Source organism: Medicago sativa, chromosome 3 (genome assembly GCF_051527215.1).
Source record: "Medicago sativa cultivar Bolivia chromosome 3, Bolivia_mono, whole genome shotgun sequence".
Classification (NCBI taxonomy): Eukaryota; Viridiplantae; Streptophyta; class Magnoliopsida; order Fabales; family Fabaceae; genus Medicago; species Medicago sativa.
In genome coordinates this window covers 50262744-50280829 of record NC_140751.1, presented here as the reverse complement: position 1 = coordinate 50280829, position 18086 = coordinate 50262744, and the positions used below count along the sequence as shown (strand labels likewise).

Here is an 18086-nt window from a genome sequence, read left to right as displayed (position 1 = left end):
TCGTGCTTCCCAAGTCAGTGAACTACGCACGGTTCGTGCCACCCAGGCGCACAGTCTTGCGTGTGCATCGGGTAAGGGATTATGCAGTTTTTCTTTTGTCGCGCATAACACTGTTTTCAACAACATTTTTCGATCCAATTCACATCGAATTTGTCTCAAATCCTTAAACCAGTTATACCCAATCACTTATACATTATTTCTAACTTAATCAACTTAATATCATTTCTTTTCAACATCAATTAACTCAATTATCACTTAAAACAACTTAACACTTAAAAACTCATTTTTACATATAACAACCCATATACCAAGACACAATAACATTTAACAACAACATGTTTCCACCACATACATTTATCCAATGTCATAACAATGTGCTATAACATAGATTGAGCAACATTCATCAACAAATTCATGATTTTCACTCAATTAAGTTAAAAAACACTTAAACACCAACTTATCCTAACCAAACATAGATTTTCATGCAATAACAACAGGATTATATTACTTTTCACATATTCAAAATAACCACCATTAATGGAGCACGAAATTCAACTTAATTCAACAACGATGTCATAAAAATGCACGAACACACATTGCCCAAAAATCACACCATTGCTCATAAGCTCTAGATGGTGAAAATAACCTTCCCTCTTACTTCTCAATCCAAAAGCTAAGCCTCCCCTAAGCTTCAATCTACCCCTTCACTTTAGTCCTCCAAACTTTCTCTTCTTTTTCCCCTTTAGATCTTCCTTCTCTTTCTATCTTGCTTTACTCTCTCTTGTGCCTCTATGTGTAAATTTACCAAATGATTTCTCAACCCTAATTTGTGACTACTAACACTCTTATGTATTCACACCAATTAGACTTGGTTCACTTATTTCATACTGGGCTTAGTCATTATTCTACTCATAAAAATAACTCTACATTTCACTTCAATTAAATCTTATTTTTACTATTTACCTCTATTCTTTTATTTTTGAAACATTTACCTCTATTCTATTAAATCCTCAAAGTTACTACTAACCTCATTAAATATTCCTCCACTTTTAAATTACTAACATGCCCTTCACTCCAAAATTACCAAAATACCGTTAATTTCTTTATTTGTAATAACGGCCAATCAACCCAACAGTTCAAACACATCAAACAAATAAATAACTGATAAAACAATTAAAATAATAATATCCTAAAAATCAGGATGTTACAATAACTCTTCATTGGTTATCAGCTGATTTACACATTCATCCTCCTAGGGCCCCTCAGATCAAAGAAGTTAGTTGGCACCCTCCTATTAGAAACTGGATAAAAGGAAATACAGATGAATCCTCCTCTTCGCTGTCTTCTGCATGTGGTATAATTTTCAGAAACTGCGATGCAGACTGTATCCTTTGCATCTCTGAAAATCTTGGTTTGGTTTCTGCATTCCATGCTGAGCTCATTGGAGCAATGAGGACTATAGAGACAACTTATAAGAGAAATTGGATTAATTTTTTGTTCGAATCAAACTCAATGCTAGTGGTGATGGCATTTTCAAATGATTCTCTTGTTCCTTGACAGCTAAGAAACATATGGTTTAATTGTAAAAGGCTTCTGACGGGCATAAATTTTATAATTTCTCACATCTTCAAAAAAGGAAACCAATGTGTTGATTCCCTTGCAAGCTTTGGCTTGACCTTGCAAGGATTGTTTTCTTGGGAATCAGTTCCATCCTTCCTTTCTAGTTTGTTTTCTTTTCAAAACAAGCCTGGAATGCCAAGCTTTAGGTTTGTCACTTTTTGAGAGTCTTGGCCTAGTCCCCTCCTTTCTGTATGTTCCTTTTTCTTTGGTTGTAGCTCTTTGTTGCAGCCTCTTTTGCAAAAATAGAAAGAAAAAAAAGTATATTATGTAACAGAAAATGCTCAGTACAAGATGAAAACACAACAAATATGATCTGTTGGTTTTTCACACGTACTCCCTTTTTTTATTTCACATGGAACTTATTTTTCTGCCGAGAATCGCAATGTAAACATATTTGATATACATGCTTCAAACGTGAAAATAAAAGCTTTAAAGGAAGTTGTTTCTTTTTTTATTTTTGAAGGAGAAGGAAGATGTTTCTTATTTAGTTCATGCCATTTTTTTTATGGGATTCAATCTTTTTTTTTCGGTTCAAAGTTTATTCGATCTTTAGTAAAATATATGTAAAAAACAGCAACAAAAATTATCAAAGCATTCTCCAATTCTAAATAGCAGAACGTGGCATGTTGCGAGGCAATTATCAGGATTATCACACAGAAAATGTTTATTGTTGCATAAACTCGAACCTGGTGTTGGTCCTGCCAAAAAATAATACCAATTTAATACACATATTTTAATATATATATATATATATATATATATATATATATATATATATATATAGGGGATGTATCAAATGAGAGGAGTAGTTATTGTGAGAGGGTGAGAGGAGCTATTATTAGCCTTTAGATGAAAATGGATGGTTGAGATTACATTGTATGGATTAAGTGAGTCACGTGAGTTATGTTTTCCAAAATAAGATTCTGTTTCACCTTCTCTCTCTTTCCCCAGGTCTTTTCAGTTTCCCTTGCTCTTCAGTTCACACCACCGTACAACTCCGGCACCAATTTCTTCTCAAGTGGCCGCCGACAAGTCGTCTCCCCCGTTGTGTCGTTGAGTTTAGAAGAAAACCCAATTTTGAACAACTGCGTGAGGTCTTGGCTGAGGTGTGCGGTGGAGTTTGCGACGACTGGCCATTTTCGTCGTATGGTCAGGAGGAGCCGAAACTACTGGCGTGGGGGAGGACTGAAGTTGGTTCAGCTTGAGTTCACAAAGAACAACCAATTAATTGAAAAAAGAGACTGATAAAACGAATCAATTGGTCCAATTTACTTGAGTTCACAACTAGCAATGGTAACAACTAAAACATTGTGAAATCCAAACTTTCTTGTTAGTTTTTAGTGCAGCAAGAGTAATTCAATTCATTCAGTGGCTTCCCTTAATTTTTTTTTAATCGAACTCATAGCAGCAAAAACAAGTTATGAGTTATGATGGTTGTTCTTGAGTTAACAAATTAGGCAGTCAAGCATATATATTATAAGGAACAAATCGAGAGGGAAGAAGCATAGTCATAATTTTTCTGCGAAACTAGGAGGAGAGGAAAATAGATTAAAGACAAAGAAAGTGGAACAAGATCTGATTTTGACAAAGAAAGTAGAACAAGATCTAATTTTTTGCGAAACTAGGAGGAGGGGGAAATAGATGAAAGACAAAAAGTGGAACAATGTAATCTCAACCCTTCATTTTCATCCAAAGGTTAATAATAGCCCCTCTCACCCTCTCACAATAACCACTCCTCTCATTTGATACATCCCCTATATATATATATATATATATATATATATATATATATATATATATATATATATATATATATATATATATATATATATTGAAAATGTTAACAACAATGAACAAGATTACATCAAACTTTTTCCATATCAAATATAACAAACTATTGAACTAAGCAAATATTTTTCCTAAAAAAAGTTACAAAAACCAAAATGCAAGAAAAATAAATAAGAAAGTAGTATTAGTTTATTTGTTAATTGTATGTTTAGAAGAAATATGACTTAAGGTTGAAAGTTCATATGTTTCATACCTGAAACTAGAACCAACGCAATGCATAAAATTCCCAAGAGACAATATTGGGAAATGTGTTTTGCCATTTTTTGTGAAGATTTTATCTTAGAGTTCTATTTTTTGAGGAATCTTAGAGTTATGTTATCGTTTGTTTTCGCAATATGCATAGCAAACTTAAAGGTCATTATATAGAGCATGTTTGGAACTTGTTTAATTTCCACTTATATTCTACTTCTAAAGAAAAGTGGGGCCAAACACAATTTTAATAAAGTTCTTAATAAAATAAATACTCTCTCCGTCTCAAAATAAAAATTGTTTAAGATTTGTGTACGATTTTTAAGAAAATGATTAATTGTGTTGATTTCAATGGTAAAATTAATATTATTTACTAAATTATCGTTATTAATTTTTGTTAGTGGAGTAGTTAAGTTGGATGAAATTCAATAAATAAATGTATTATAGTATAAAAAAAAATGTTGCTTTGTTATTCTAAAGCGATATTGAAACATAAAAGTATATTATAAAGATCGTTATTTTGAGACAGAGAGAGTATCTTTTTTGCATTGAAGGAAATTCAACAAAACAAAAATGACTTTGAAAATAAGATATGAAAAACTTTTGGTACAACTTTTCGAAGCTATATTTACTTGTGCACCTTCGATTTCCTCACAGGCCAGGCCACTTCTTTTGATTCCTATCTATCTTGTTTTTTTTTTTTTTTTTTGTCCTTTTCTTACTTTTCTATCCCTTTATATGATATGTACATCATCCAGATTTTATACTTTTGTTCATTGAACCGATTTTGTCTTTTTGTTTTTTACTAATAATCTTATTACTTTTGTTAAAAGCTTATATTATATTTCAGTTTGCGTTTTGTTTATTAGCCCTGTCATTCAATGACATATCAGATCCTTTTGACTCGACTCGATTATTACTACTAGCTTTCTATTTTGTTTATTATATAGTTTCATTTAGTTTGCTTACCTAATCATTTCGTTGGATCTTTTATTTTCATTTAGAATGATATTCATCTCGCGTTATATAGTTTCACTAATGCTGATACTTGAAATTGGAAGTCCTTTATAGAAATGTAAGTTAATAAGCACTGACTTTAGATCTTTTCATCCTCTTGGTATACATATAATATGATAAATTCATAAAAATATATTTCAATTCTTTAGAACCTCAACATGCATATTTCTCATAAATATAAGCCAAGTTATTCATTTCCTGAGTTTCTGAGTTAATTTGAATATCAATCACCATTCACCACTTTGTTATGAAACTTTTCTGACGGCGGAACATGATCTTCAAGAATCTCAGTATCTTGAACTACAAGTAACTTAATTTTCTCTAAAATAGTGAAACCATGTTAGATATCTTCTCTGTCTAATGCTGTATTAAAGGATTAATATATATCTTGGCAGTTTCACATATACTCTGGAAGAAATTGGAGTTTAACTCCATACTATTTATTTCACAATCCTGTTTTGTACTGTTTTGGAGGAAAGATGTTTCTTATTTAGTATATGCCATCTTTTTTTGATGGGATTGTTTGTTCAATATTTTTTTTTTCGGTTCGAAGTTTATTCAATCTTTAGTAAACCATATATAAAAGACAGCAACAAATACGGTCAACACATACTCCTTTTCTAAATAGCAGAACGTGGCATGTTGCGAAGCAATTATTAGGGTTATCACAAAGTGAAGGATTATTATTCAAGCATAAACTCGAACGTGGTGTTGGTCCTGCCACAAAATTAAATTCACCAATTCAATACTCACATTTTAATCTATATAAGTGTATATGTAGATTTATATTGTAAAATGTTAACAACAATGGACAAGATTATATCAAACTTTTTCCAGATCAAATATAACAAACTATTGAGGTCCTGTTACTTCTGAAGTGCCTGTCTCTTCTTTGTGGCATAAGGATGTTCCTTTGAAGGTGATCTTATATTTGCTTGGCGCTTGTTTCGTGATAGGCTTCCTACCAAAAATAATCTTTATCATCGTCATGTTATTGGTGTCGATGCTCAGCTGTGTGTCGGTGGGTGTGGGGAGGTGGAAACATCTTCACACTTATTATTACATTGTGCTGTTTTTGGTGCTGTGTGGCATTATATTCTTAGGTGGCTTGGTTTGGTAGTGGTCTTGCCAGGTGACGCTAATAGTCATTTTCATCAGTTTGAGTTTTTGGGTGGTGTGGCCAAAACAAGGCGTGCTATTTTACAGGTTATTTGGTTTGCAGTAACGTGGGAAATATGGAAAGAAAGAAACAATAGAATTTTCAAAAACAAATTTTGCTCTATTACACAGGTGGTGGACAAGATCAAGTCTCTGACCTTCACGTGGTTGAAGGGGAAATATGCCAGCCTTCCCCTCAACTACCATGGTTGGTGGACTAACCCCTTCTCTGTTTTAGACATTGGTTAACTGTTTCTTTGTTTCTAGTTTTTTGTTCTTTGGTGGTTAGGCGGTAGCCTTGTAAATATTTTGTTGACTCTTGTTTGAGCTCGGATGTTTCTTCCTTTTGCACTCCTTGTGCTAGGAAGGCCCTTGTGGTGTGTTAATATAATTCATTTTAATCTCTTCAAAAAAAAAAAACTATTGAACTAAGAAAATATTTTTCCTAAAAAAAGTTACAAAAACAAAAATGCAAGAAAAAGAAATAAGTAAATAATATCAGTTTATCAGTTACCTGAAACTAGAACCAACACAATGCATAAAACTCCCAAGAGACAATATTGGGAAATGTGTTTTGCCATTTTTGTGAAGATTTCAGCTTAGAGCTCAATTATCATTTGTTTTCCCAATATGCATAGCAAACTTAAAGTTCATTATATAGAGCATGTTTTGCCCTTCTTAATTTCCGCTTATCTTCTAATTCACTAAACTTCTTTGATAATAGAAGTACTTCTTCCATCTCAAAATAGTAGTCTTTTAAGGTTTGTGTACGATTTTTAAGGTGTTTTATCTTGGTTTTCGGGTGTCAAACATTGATTACGTTTGAACCTTTTTAACCGGTGATATCTTATTTTTTCTTGGGAAGGGAAAAAGTAAGCAAAACCCTTGAGAATCGAGGTCCGGGAGTTGTTTTCGCTACGGGAAGGTGTTAGGCACCCATAACGACTATAGTATTCTATAAGAACCGTCTTTAATTTCTACGCGCGCGCTTTATTTTTAAATGCTATTTTGAAAATGTTATTAATCCTAAGAGTTTTCTAAGTGAAGAATTGGAGGGAGAGGAATGTTTTTGGATTTTTATTTTAGTCGAATTGAAGGAATTTTGTTCCTTGCCTACGTACCCGTTTAAGGGATCAAATCCACCGTAGTTCTCTCTCAAAAATGTTTTTGTTTTTGTTGGTTGATTTTAAGTTTGAAAATTGGATTTTGAAGAATGGAAAGAGGCCTCAAGGGCATGAGATTGGGAAATTGTGAGGTTGAATTAGTCATTTGCAAAAACAAGTCAAAGTATGATTAAAGTTTATTGAAATTTGATTAAGAAAATGAAAAGGAAAATCAATGGGGTTTTGACCCCAAGGTTTGTTGTAAAAAAGATTTGGGTGAAGTTTGTTCATATTTTTTTGGAAAGTTGATTTTTTTTCTAAGTATAAAGCCTAAACATTATCTAAGCATACAATCCTAAACATACATCTAAACATGCATATTCTAGCTATATCTAAAGTGGCGTGTGTGCATGTGTCGGTGCTTGTGTCGGTGTACATCATTAGAGTCCATTGTCCTTTACATCATACCCTAGATACATTCTATGGCCTCTTTGCCAAGAAAATTAAAAGTGCATAAAGGAAAATATTACAAAACTCCTAAATGTTTACATTCTAACTTTGGTACAAATTAAATTGCAAGAAAGAAATAGAGATGAATATGGGATGAAATGGAAATGCTTATGAAATGATGAAACATGAAATGAAAGGAGTTAGTAGCACATGACAATATCAAAAGAAATAAAGCAAGAGAAACACTAGAACATAAAGGATAGAAAATGAGTGCAAACATGGCTAAAATTTGTTCATAGAATGCAAGAACCATATGACCTATAATTCACACATTCCAATACATTTTTAAAGGTTTAGAATCAAGTCTTGGAATGGGAATTAAGGCAACATGATTTACTTGGCATTTTAAAATAAATTTTAAGCATATTTGCATTATTAACTACTCAACTAACTTGTAAGCTAAGTAACCAACTAAAATTCACCATTATGCAACAATATTAAACACAAACAGCAACTAAAACCCTATGAGACCAAGTGGTATAGGTCACAAGTGCTCATCAAGCAATTGGGATTGAAATCAAGCAAAGTTTCACTCAATTTTAGCACAAAATATCACAAAATAATAGGAAAATTAGCCACATTATCTTTTACCAATTTTTATTATGCAAAATTATCACAAGAACACCACAAAGTTATCAAGAAATGTGTATGAAAAACTTTTGGAATTTTTAAGGAATTTTTAGACACAAAAACATATAAAATTTTCACAAGTTTTTAACAAAAATAGTAAACAATTGACAAGAAAATATCACATACTTTTTAACCAAGATTCAACATATAACAATATTACAAAAATATCAAGAAAATGATTAAGAACACATAGGAATTTTTTAGGAATTCTTTAAAGGATCTTTTAGGCTAAAAAGTGCAAGAAAATTACTAATTCTAACAAAAAAAAATGGTAAACAAATAGAAAGAGTGCTACACATATTTTTTACCAAGATCCACCACATAACAATGTCACAAAAAAAGTCAAGAAAAATGATTAAGGACACGTAAAAAAAATTTAGGACTCTTATCATGAAAATCTAACACAACAGGGGGTACGAATAGCAGAAATAGCAAGAAACACGCAGGGATGGGGGCGCAAAGAGCAGCATATGCACAGGCCAGGCAGAATGGGCTCCAGGGAGGAAATGGACCGGGTTAGGGCTTGGTGTGGGTTAAACCGGTTCAGGGAGAGTATAAAATCCACAGAACCGGTCCAACTCACATTTCCCATTCCAACTTCTCTCTCTAAGTCCATCTAGAGAGAGAGAGTCTGCAACTCTCCTTCTTCCTCTTTGTTCTAAGGCCGGTCATCTTCTCCGATGAGAGAAGGAACTCCGGCGACGGTTACCGACGACGGTTTCCGGCGCCGGTGACTCAAACTTCTCCGATTCGAAATATTTTCATGTTTTCTGAAATCCTTTTTTGTGGCGATGACGAATCCGACCTTAGAATTCTCAGACGAGCCTTGGATCCTACTAGATCTAAAGAAACAGATTCGAACAAAAACAAAATAAGAACAGAAGAGAGAAAGAGGTTTACCTGATGAATATTTGGAGGTTATGACGAAGGAAGACGATAGAGCAAGTTGTTGCCTCGTCCTGGCTTCTGGTAAGTATCTGAGTTCAACCTTTGGAGGTTCTTCCTCTTCTCTCTCTTCGTGTTCTTCGTTTTCAACGAGTATGATGAACCGGTTCGCCTTCGCTTTGATTCCTCTTTTTCTCTGACTCACGCACGCGCCTCCTGTGATCGGTGCTTGAGTTTGTCACGCTCCGTAACGAACTCGCACTCGAATTGCAACGTTCGCGTGATTCTTGCTCGATGATGATGATGTATCTGAGAGCTGCTACTGATTCTGATCGGTTAGATTGAACTTAGGGTTTTGACTCATGGATTTTGACGGAAAAATTGGACAAATTAGGGTTTGTTACAATACGTAACTAACTCTAATGGTGTTTGTTTCTCTGGAATTTTTGATTGCGGTTCAATGATGATTCATGTTGATGATGAATGTTAGTGACGAATTGTGATGATTTCTGGGGAAATTTGATGAATTAGGGTTTGAAGATGATGAATTCGTTCATCATGTTCTTGAGTTTTTCTGCGTTTTGATCTTTTTGTGGTGGAGAGAGAATGGAATTTCTGTTTTTGATGATGTGTACAGAAAATGAATGGTGGTTGCTGACTTTGACTGGTGAGTTGGCTTTTATAGCTGACACATGTATGGACTGGACCAATGGGGTTTTGACATGTGGCATACCCTTGTAACAAACTTCTGTGGACCACTAAGACTCTGACACGTGTACATAATAGATGATTTGGACAAAAGAGGACTAAATTGCAAAATAACAAAATTAAAAGGCCTAAAAAGAAAATTAAAGGGACTTGAATGCAATTTTGGACACCTTGGACTTAGAAAAAAACTAAAGATAAAATTGGAATAAAAAATGGTAACTTGACTAAACGTAAAGTGAAACGATTAAAATTGACAAAACGGACTAAAATGAACCAATGGCCTAAATAAGGTACTTTAAAGTACCTCTCTGCCGAAATTTCGTGTGAAATGACCAAAATGCCCCTGGGGCTGAAAATGACTCAGATGCAATTGAAAAATGGATTTTTAACAGAAATTGAATCAAAGACTCATACAAGCAAAATTAAAAGACTCAGAGACAATTTTTTTAGGATTTAAACAGGGTTTTAACACATGAAAAGACTAAAATGCCCCTAGGGGCAAAACTGACTCAAAATGACTTCAAATGCAATTTTTGAAATGGATTTTGACATAGAATGAAACAGATACTTATTCTAACCAAATGGAAAGACTCAAACAAATTTTTAAAGATCGAAAGAGATTTAATCATAAGAAATGACTAAAATACCCTTGCATATGAATTTTGCAAATAACATTGAAATAGAATGCAAAGAAAAATGCAATTGTTCAGAGACATATCAAATGACTTGAAATGCAAGAAAGGGACAATTGATTAGTATTTTTAGGTCCAAAATTAGGGTATAACAGCTGCCCCTATTTAAGTTTCTTTGTCCGGAGAGTCAAGAGACGAAGTCTTAGAGTTGACGGGACGAAGATACTTAAATATTAGCATTTGCACTGTTTTTGGACATAAAAATACGCTTTCAGAGTTTCAAAGATATGGATGCCATGCAATATTCTGATTATGAATGTAAGACAAACAACTGGAGTCTATGGAACCTGTCATGTCACTGGGGATTCGAGTGATCATTGACAGGGTAGACGAACCAGGGAATCGAAAATAGGGTACAAGTTGTTTTTTGGGTCGAACTAGCCACTTGACCAAGGAATACAAAACAAGAGATAGGTGCAAGCTGTTCTTGGGATTGAACTTGGCACTTGACCGGAAACATAGACATATAGGCAGATACAAGTTGTTCTTTGGATCGAACTTGACGCTTGGTTGAAGATACAAACAGATAGGCAGACACAAACTGTTCTTTTGGATTGAACTGGCTGTTTGGCTGGAGACATAGACAAAAGGGTTGATACAAGCTGTTTCTTTGGATCGAACTTGCTTGTTGGATTATCACCACGTCATGTGGGAAGGTGCAAACTGTTCTTTTAGATCGAACTTGTCGTTTGACCGGTAACAAAGCATAAGCTGGGTACAAACTGTTCTTTTAGATCGAACTTGTCGTTTGTCCGGCAGCATAGGTATATAAGCAGGTACAAGTGGTTCTTTTCGGATTGAACCTGGCACTTGACCAGTAACGGAATATAAATTGAAAGTCTGGTTTAACAAGATACCAATTGAGGGTAAATTGTCATTGACTTGATTTGAAAATAGACATGACCATTTTTGTTGGCCCAAAAGCAAATTGAGAGTGAATTGACATTGATTTGAATTGAAAGTTGACATTGAAAGAGAGATTGAAAGTTGAGATTGAACAGAGACATAGACATTGGATTGGAAAGTTGCAATTGACATTGAGATTGGATTGGGATTGAATTGAGACATAGACATTGACATTGGATTGGAGAGTTGCAATTGACATTGAAATTGGATTGAAATTGGATTGAAAATTGACATTGACATTGGATATTGACATTGATGTTGACATTGACATTGGATATTGACATTGACATTGACATTGACATTGACATCGGATATTGGCATTGACATTGACATTGGATATTTGTCATTGGAGATTGTCATTGAAATTGGAATTGAAATTGGAGATTGGAAATTGCTTCGAATTGACATTGAATTGGGATTGGGAATTGAGATTGCTTCGAATTTGACAGTTGACATGATTGGAATTGAGATTGGAAAGTTGAGATTGCGTCGAATTTGACAGTTGAAATTGAATTTGACAGTTGGAATTGAAACTGAAATTGGCATTGAATTTGACAGTTGCCAGTTGGATATGCAACATGTATGCATGGTATAGCAAGATTATTGGATGTATGGGCACAAAAAATGCATGATTATGCATGTATGAATGCTTGAAATGCATGATTGGCTTGTAATTTGACAGAGAAAGTTTCACAAAGGCAGATAAAACATTGGAAGTTTGGGCACGTAGTGGCTCGTGCTGCAACATATTCACAGGGGAAAACCTCTTTGGAGAGATCGTCGTTGGGAGACGTATCAAGACCATGGCTGAGGGCAATAAAACTTGTAAAGGAAAGGATCCTTGGAAGGTTCTTGGATACAGGTCGCCGTTGCTAGGCGTATCAGTGCTGGGTAAACATTGGATGTTCGCATCTGTGGTCAATGCTTTTCATATCATTTTCATTCTTTCATTCTTTCATTTTCAACCCCATTTTTGCCTGAACCGCCCTTTCGGGTTTTCGATTCACCGGGGAGTAAAGATTCTTTTCATTGCCCCATTTTTGCCTGATTTGCCTTCATAGGTTGTCAATCAGCGGGGTGCTCATTTTTGTCTAAGCCGCCCTTTCGGGTTTTCAACTTAGCGAGCTTTTTATTTTCATTTTTCATTTTTCTTTTCATTTTCATTCTGTTTTTTTTCATTCTTGCCATTGACCATAGATCATCCTGGGGAGTGACTTGCTTGTAACATGTATTGAAATAGACATTGACATTCATTTATTCATGCATGTTTCATTGAAATGTACCCTATTGCTCAGGTTTGCTTTCAAAATAGACAGGAAAGGATTTTTAGTTTTCAACAGATGTTTGTTTCAGACATTGACATTATCAAATAGAAAGCAAATGTTTTGTATATAGCATTGAAAGTAGAAAGAAAATAGAGTTTCAAACAATAGAAAGGCTCAAATTGATGTAGAAGAGTGAAAGTCAGCCGAAGGCCTGACTTCACGGATTTGCAAAGCTTGGAAAATGGTAATTTTATTGGTTGGTGATACATTGAACACGATAACCGCTACATTTCATAGAAATTTTGAATTCACAAGTACAGAAGCCTCTGATGAAGAAAATCATTGACAGTTGCAGATGCCCCAAGGGTGATGGTGATTTGCCAGATATAGTTACTTGTCTTTTATTGTCAACCTCATTTTTGCATGAACCACCCTTTCGGGTTTTCGGCTCATCGAGGCGCTCATTCTTGCCTGAGTTGCGTACAATCTCAGCGAGCTCTTTCATATTCATTTTTTTGTCCCTTACTTTTGCCTGGATCGCCCTTTCGGGTTTTCGATCCACCAGGAAGCGCATTTTTGCCTAGGCCGCCCTTTCGGGTTTTCGACCTACCACGATGTTCTTTTCTTTCTAGACAAAGTATTTCTTGACTATATCGGCATTAACAGGATTTGGGAGTTCAACACCATCCATGTGTGTAAGAATCAAAGCACCGCCAGAGAAAGCCTTCTTGACAACATAAGGACCTTCGTAGTTAGGTGTCCACTTGCCCCTTGGGTCGGGTTGCTGGCTTATCCTTCTTTTCAATACAAGTTCGCCTTCCTTGAATTCTCGAGGTCGGACTTTCTTGTCAAAAGCATTCTTCATTCGCACTTGATACAACTGTCCATGAGTCATAGCATCCATACGTTTCTCTTCAATCAGATTCAATTGATCATACCGACCTTGACACCATTCAGCCTCAGTTAACTTTGCTTCCATGATCACTCGAAGAGATGGAGTCTCCACTTCTAGAGGGAGAACTGCTTCCATGCCATACACAAGAGAGAAAGGAGTTGCCCCGGTTGAACTGCGCACTGTAGTACGATAACCATGCAAGGCAAAAGGTAGCATTTCATGCCAGTCTTTGTAAGTAGTGACCATCTTTTGAACAATCTTTTTGATGTTCTTGTTAGCGTCCTCAACTGCACCATTCATCTGAGGTCTATAAGGAGAAAAGTTGTGATGTTCAATCTTGAATTCTTCACATAAAGCTTGCATCATACTATTGTTCAGATTGGAACCATTGTCAGTGATGATCTTGTTGGGAACACCATATCGACAGATGATGTTATTTTTGATAAACTTGACAACCACTTGCTTGGTCACATTTGCGTAAGAGGCAGCTTCAACCCACTTGGTGAAGTAGTCAATTGCCACTAAAATGAAACGATGTCCGTTGGAAGCTTTCGGTTCAATTCTTCCGATCATATCAATGCCCCACATAGAGAAAGGCCATGGGGAAGAGATAACATTGAGAGCATGTGGAGGCACATGAATCTTGTCAGCATAAATTTGACATTTGTGGCATCTTTTAGCATGTTTGTGGCAATCACGCTCCATAGTTATCCAGTAATAGCCGGCTCTTAACAATTTCCTCGACATAGTGTGGCCCGAAGCATGGGTCCCAAAGGTACCATCATGTACATCATGCATCAACTTCTCAGCTTCTTGTTTGTCAACACATCTCAGCAAGACCATGTCATAGTTCCTCTTGTATAGGATTTCTCCGTCCAGAAAGAATCTACTAGCCCATCGTCTCAAAGTCTTTTTATCCCTGTTGGAAGCACCAGGTGGATATTCACGATTCTGCAAGAATTGTTTGATGTTGTAATACCAAGGCTTTTTATCATTCACATCTCTATCAGCTTGATCTGGCATATTTTCAATAGTAAACACATGAGCGGGTCTATCAAGACGCTGCACCTTGATCACAGGCACATCATTCCAGTGATTCACACGAAACATGGAAGACAAAGTAGCGAGAGCATCAGCCATCTGGTTTTCATCCCGAGGGATGTGGTGCAGTTCAACCTTTGTAAAGTATGTCAACAGACGTCTTGCATAGTCACGGTATGGGATTAGCTTCTCATGATGAGTCTCCCATTCACCCTTTATCTGGTTAATAACAAGTGCAGAATCTCCATAGATGTCAAGGTGCTTAATTCTTAGATCGAGGGCTTCTTCAATGCCCAAGATGCATGCTTCATATTCAGCTATGTTGTTTGTGCATTCAAAAGTTATTCGAGCAGTGAAAGGAATGTGGTGCCTCTGTGGAGTTACAATGATGGCTCCAATCCCTTTACCATAAGCATTAACAGCACCATCAAACACCAATCCCCACTTGCTATTGGGGTCCGGCCCTTCATTGATCAGTGGTTCTTCACAGTCTTTCGCTTTCAGATACATAATCTCTTCATCAGGGAAATCAAATTTAATTGGCTGGTAATCATCAAGAGGTTGACAAGCGAGATGCTCAGCAAGGACGCTTCCTTTGATTGCTTTCTGAGCTTTGTACACAATATCATATTCAGACAATAACATTTGCCAACGCGCAATCTTTCCAGTAACAGCAGGCTTTTCAAAAATGTACTTGATTGGATCCATTCGGGATATCAACCAAGTTGTATGATTCACCATATAATGACGCAGGCGTTTGGCAGCCCATGCTAAAGCACAACAAGTCTTTTCAAGCATTGTATACCGAGTCTCACAGTCGGTGAACTTCTTGCTCAGATAGTAGATAGCATGCTCTTTCTTACCAGTCTCATCTTGTTGACCGAGAACGCAACCCACTGAATCATCTAACACTGACAGATACATAATCAAAGGCCTTCCTTCCACTGGCGGGACAAGGATAGGTGGCTCCAACAGGTATTCTTTGATGCTATTAAAAGCTTCCTGACATTCATCATTCCATACAACAGGCTGATTCTTTCTGAGCAATTTGAAAATTGGTCCACAGGTGGTAGTCATGTGAGATATGAATCTTGAAATATAATTCAGACGTCCGAGGAAACCTCTGACTTGCTTCTCAGTTCGAGGGGCCGGCATCTCTCTGATGGCTCGGACTTTGTCAGGATCAACTTCGATGCCTCTTTGGCTGACAATAAAGCCTAGCAACTTTCCAGATCGTACACCGAATGTGCACTTGTTAGGATTCAACCGCAGCTTGTACTTTCTTAGTCTTTCGAACATCTTTTTCAAATACACGACATGCTGCTCTTCATCACTTGACTTCACAATCATATCATCAACATACACTTCAATCTCTTTGTGAATCATATCATGAAACAGAGTGGTCATACCCCTTTGATAGGTAGCACCCGCATTTATCAAGCCAAACGGCATCACTTTATAACAGAACGTTCCCCACGGAGTGATGAAGGACGTCTTTTCTCTATCTTCAGGAGACATTCGTATCTGATTATAACCAGAGAAACCATCCATGAAGGAGAACACTTTGGATTGAGCAGTACTGTCAACAAGCACATCAATATGAGGTAATGGGAAGTTATCTTTCGGACTGGCTTTGTTCAGATCCCTGTAATCAACACACATTCGAACTTTCCCATCTTTCTTTGGTACTGGTACGATATTGGCAATCCACTCAGGGTATTCAGCTGTCATGAGGAAACCCGCATCAATTTGCTTTTGCACCTCAGCTTTGATCTTAAGAGCCATGTCTGGACGAGACCTTCTCAATTTCTGTTTGACAGGAGGACATTCAGGCCTTGTCGGTATCCGATGCTCCACAATATTGGGATCTAGACCCGGCATATCTTCGTAGGACCATGCAAAGACATCTGGATAATCATGGAGAAGCTGAATGATCTTCTTTTTCACTTTTGGCTCAAGTGCAGCACCAATCTTGATCTCTCGCTTGTTCTCTTCAGTACCCAGGTTGATAAGCTCGATCTCTTCCTGGTGAGGCTGAATGGCTCTTCTTTCTTGCTCAAGCAGTCGAGTGATCTCGTATGGTATCTCTTCATCATCCTCCTCATCTTCAGCTTCATATACAGGGAATTCAAAATTTGGAGGAACCATAGGGTCACTGTGTTCAACGGGTTTATTGTGGTTCAATCTGCATGATATGATTGGAATGATTTTTAGGAAAAATGTTTTCTATGCAGATTTTTGAAATTAACAAGAAAATACAGATGTTTTGGTTTTTTCTGGCATTACCATTATTTCCAAGAAAAGGCACTAAAAAAGTAAAAAACAAAGAGTCGTGAGAAAAACGACAACTTTTATTGATAACGGCAATGCCGAAACAAACACGCCCTTACAATGATATCACTTTCGCCTTGGGCAGAGCGAAAGGATTGTTATTTTGAAAACAAAAAACATGAGCAACAAAACACATTACATGGAAGCATGCATGACTAAGGGAACATCAATGGCTTCCCAATTTCTCACAGTGCCTCCTGGTATAACAAATGTAGGCACGTGGCTTCTTTCGGCAGCATCTTCAGTAATAGCATTGATAAACCCAGCATTGTAGAAAGTTCCCTTTGAAACAGCAGATGTCGGGGAGAATCCAAGGCCTTCTTTACGCTTGTTTTCCAGAATCTGAATCACTTTGCCCCAGCCAGCAGCTTGCCCTGCTTGAACAGCCTTCTGGGCATCCTTCAATGAAGCCATGCTAGCACCAGCCCTCCGGGGTTCTGCACCCTCAACAGTCAATCCTTGAAATGATGTCCCTTCAGCGGACCCTGCTTCAACACAAGAGAACGATGATACTTGGCTAACTAGATATGCTTCCTCACCATGCACAGTGACAATCTTACCATTCCTCATGAACTTGAGCTTCTGATGCAAAGTGGACGTGACTGCTCCAGCGTCATGGATCCATGGTCTTCCGAGGCGACAGCGGTAAGAGGCATTGATATCCATGACCTGGAAAGTAATCTGAAATGTCTCGGGACCAATGGTAATTGGCAAGTCCACTTCCCCGAGAACATCCTTGCGGGATCCATCAAAAGCTTTAACCAGATAGCTGCTACCCCTCAGAGAAATTCCATGATGGCTCAATTGCCTTAGTGTGGACTCAGGCATTACATTCAACGATGATCCAGTGTCCACCAAAACGTTAGATATCATATCAGACCCACAGTGCACCGAGATATGTAGAGCCAAGTTGTGGTGCTTCCCTGCTTCGGGGAGCTCATCGTCACCAAACCCCAAGTTGTTGCAGGCAGTAATATTACTCACTATCCCATCAAATTGATCCACAGAGACTTCGTGGTCAACATAAGCCTGCTCCAGTATCTTCATTAACACCTTCCTGTGGGCTTCTGAGCTCATGAGCAGAGACGGGATGGATATCTTTGATGGAGTTTGTAGCAGCTGGTCAACAATCTTATAGTCACTTTTCTTGATAAGCCTCAGGATTTCGTCCAGATTAGACTCTTCTATAGATTGGCCTGCTGGGTCGGGGTTCTTATCAACAGGAGGAGCAACTGGTGGAGTTATCGTGGCAATAGGTGTCACCACCTTCTTTTGAAACAAGGGTGGA

General features: G+C 36.9%; 2 long non-coding RNA genes across 2 annotated transcripts in view; both read right to left on the bottom strand.

Moving 5' to 3' along the window:
- Nucleotides 1-1080: 1080 nt before the first annotated feature.
- Nucleotides 1081-4554, bottom strand: LOC146938024 (uncharacterized). The gene is made up of 2 exons (XR_015031098.1): nt 3662-4554; nt 1081-1851 (listed from the first exon to the last, which is right to left on the bottom strand). It is a non-coding gene; the product is annotated as an uncharacterized LOC146938024 (long non-coding RNA).
- Nucleotides 4555-5207: 653 nt separating this feature from the next.
- The window catches only part of LOC146938021 (uncharacterized), a 38621-nt gene continuing 25742 nt past the window's right edge, over nt 5208-18086 (bottom strand). The window contains exon 2 of the long non-coding RNA XR_015031097.1: nt 5208-5391. This is a non-coding gene — a long non-coding RNA (uncharacterized LOC146938021). The remainder of the gene's footprint in view (nt 5392-18086) is intronic.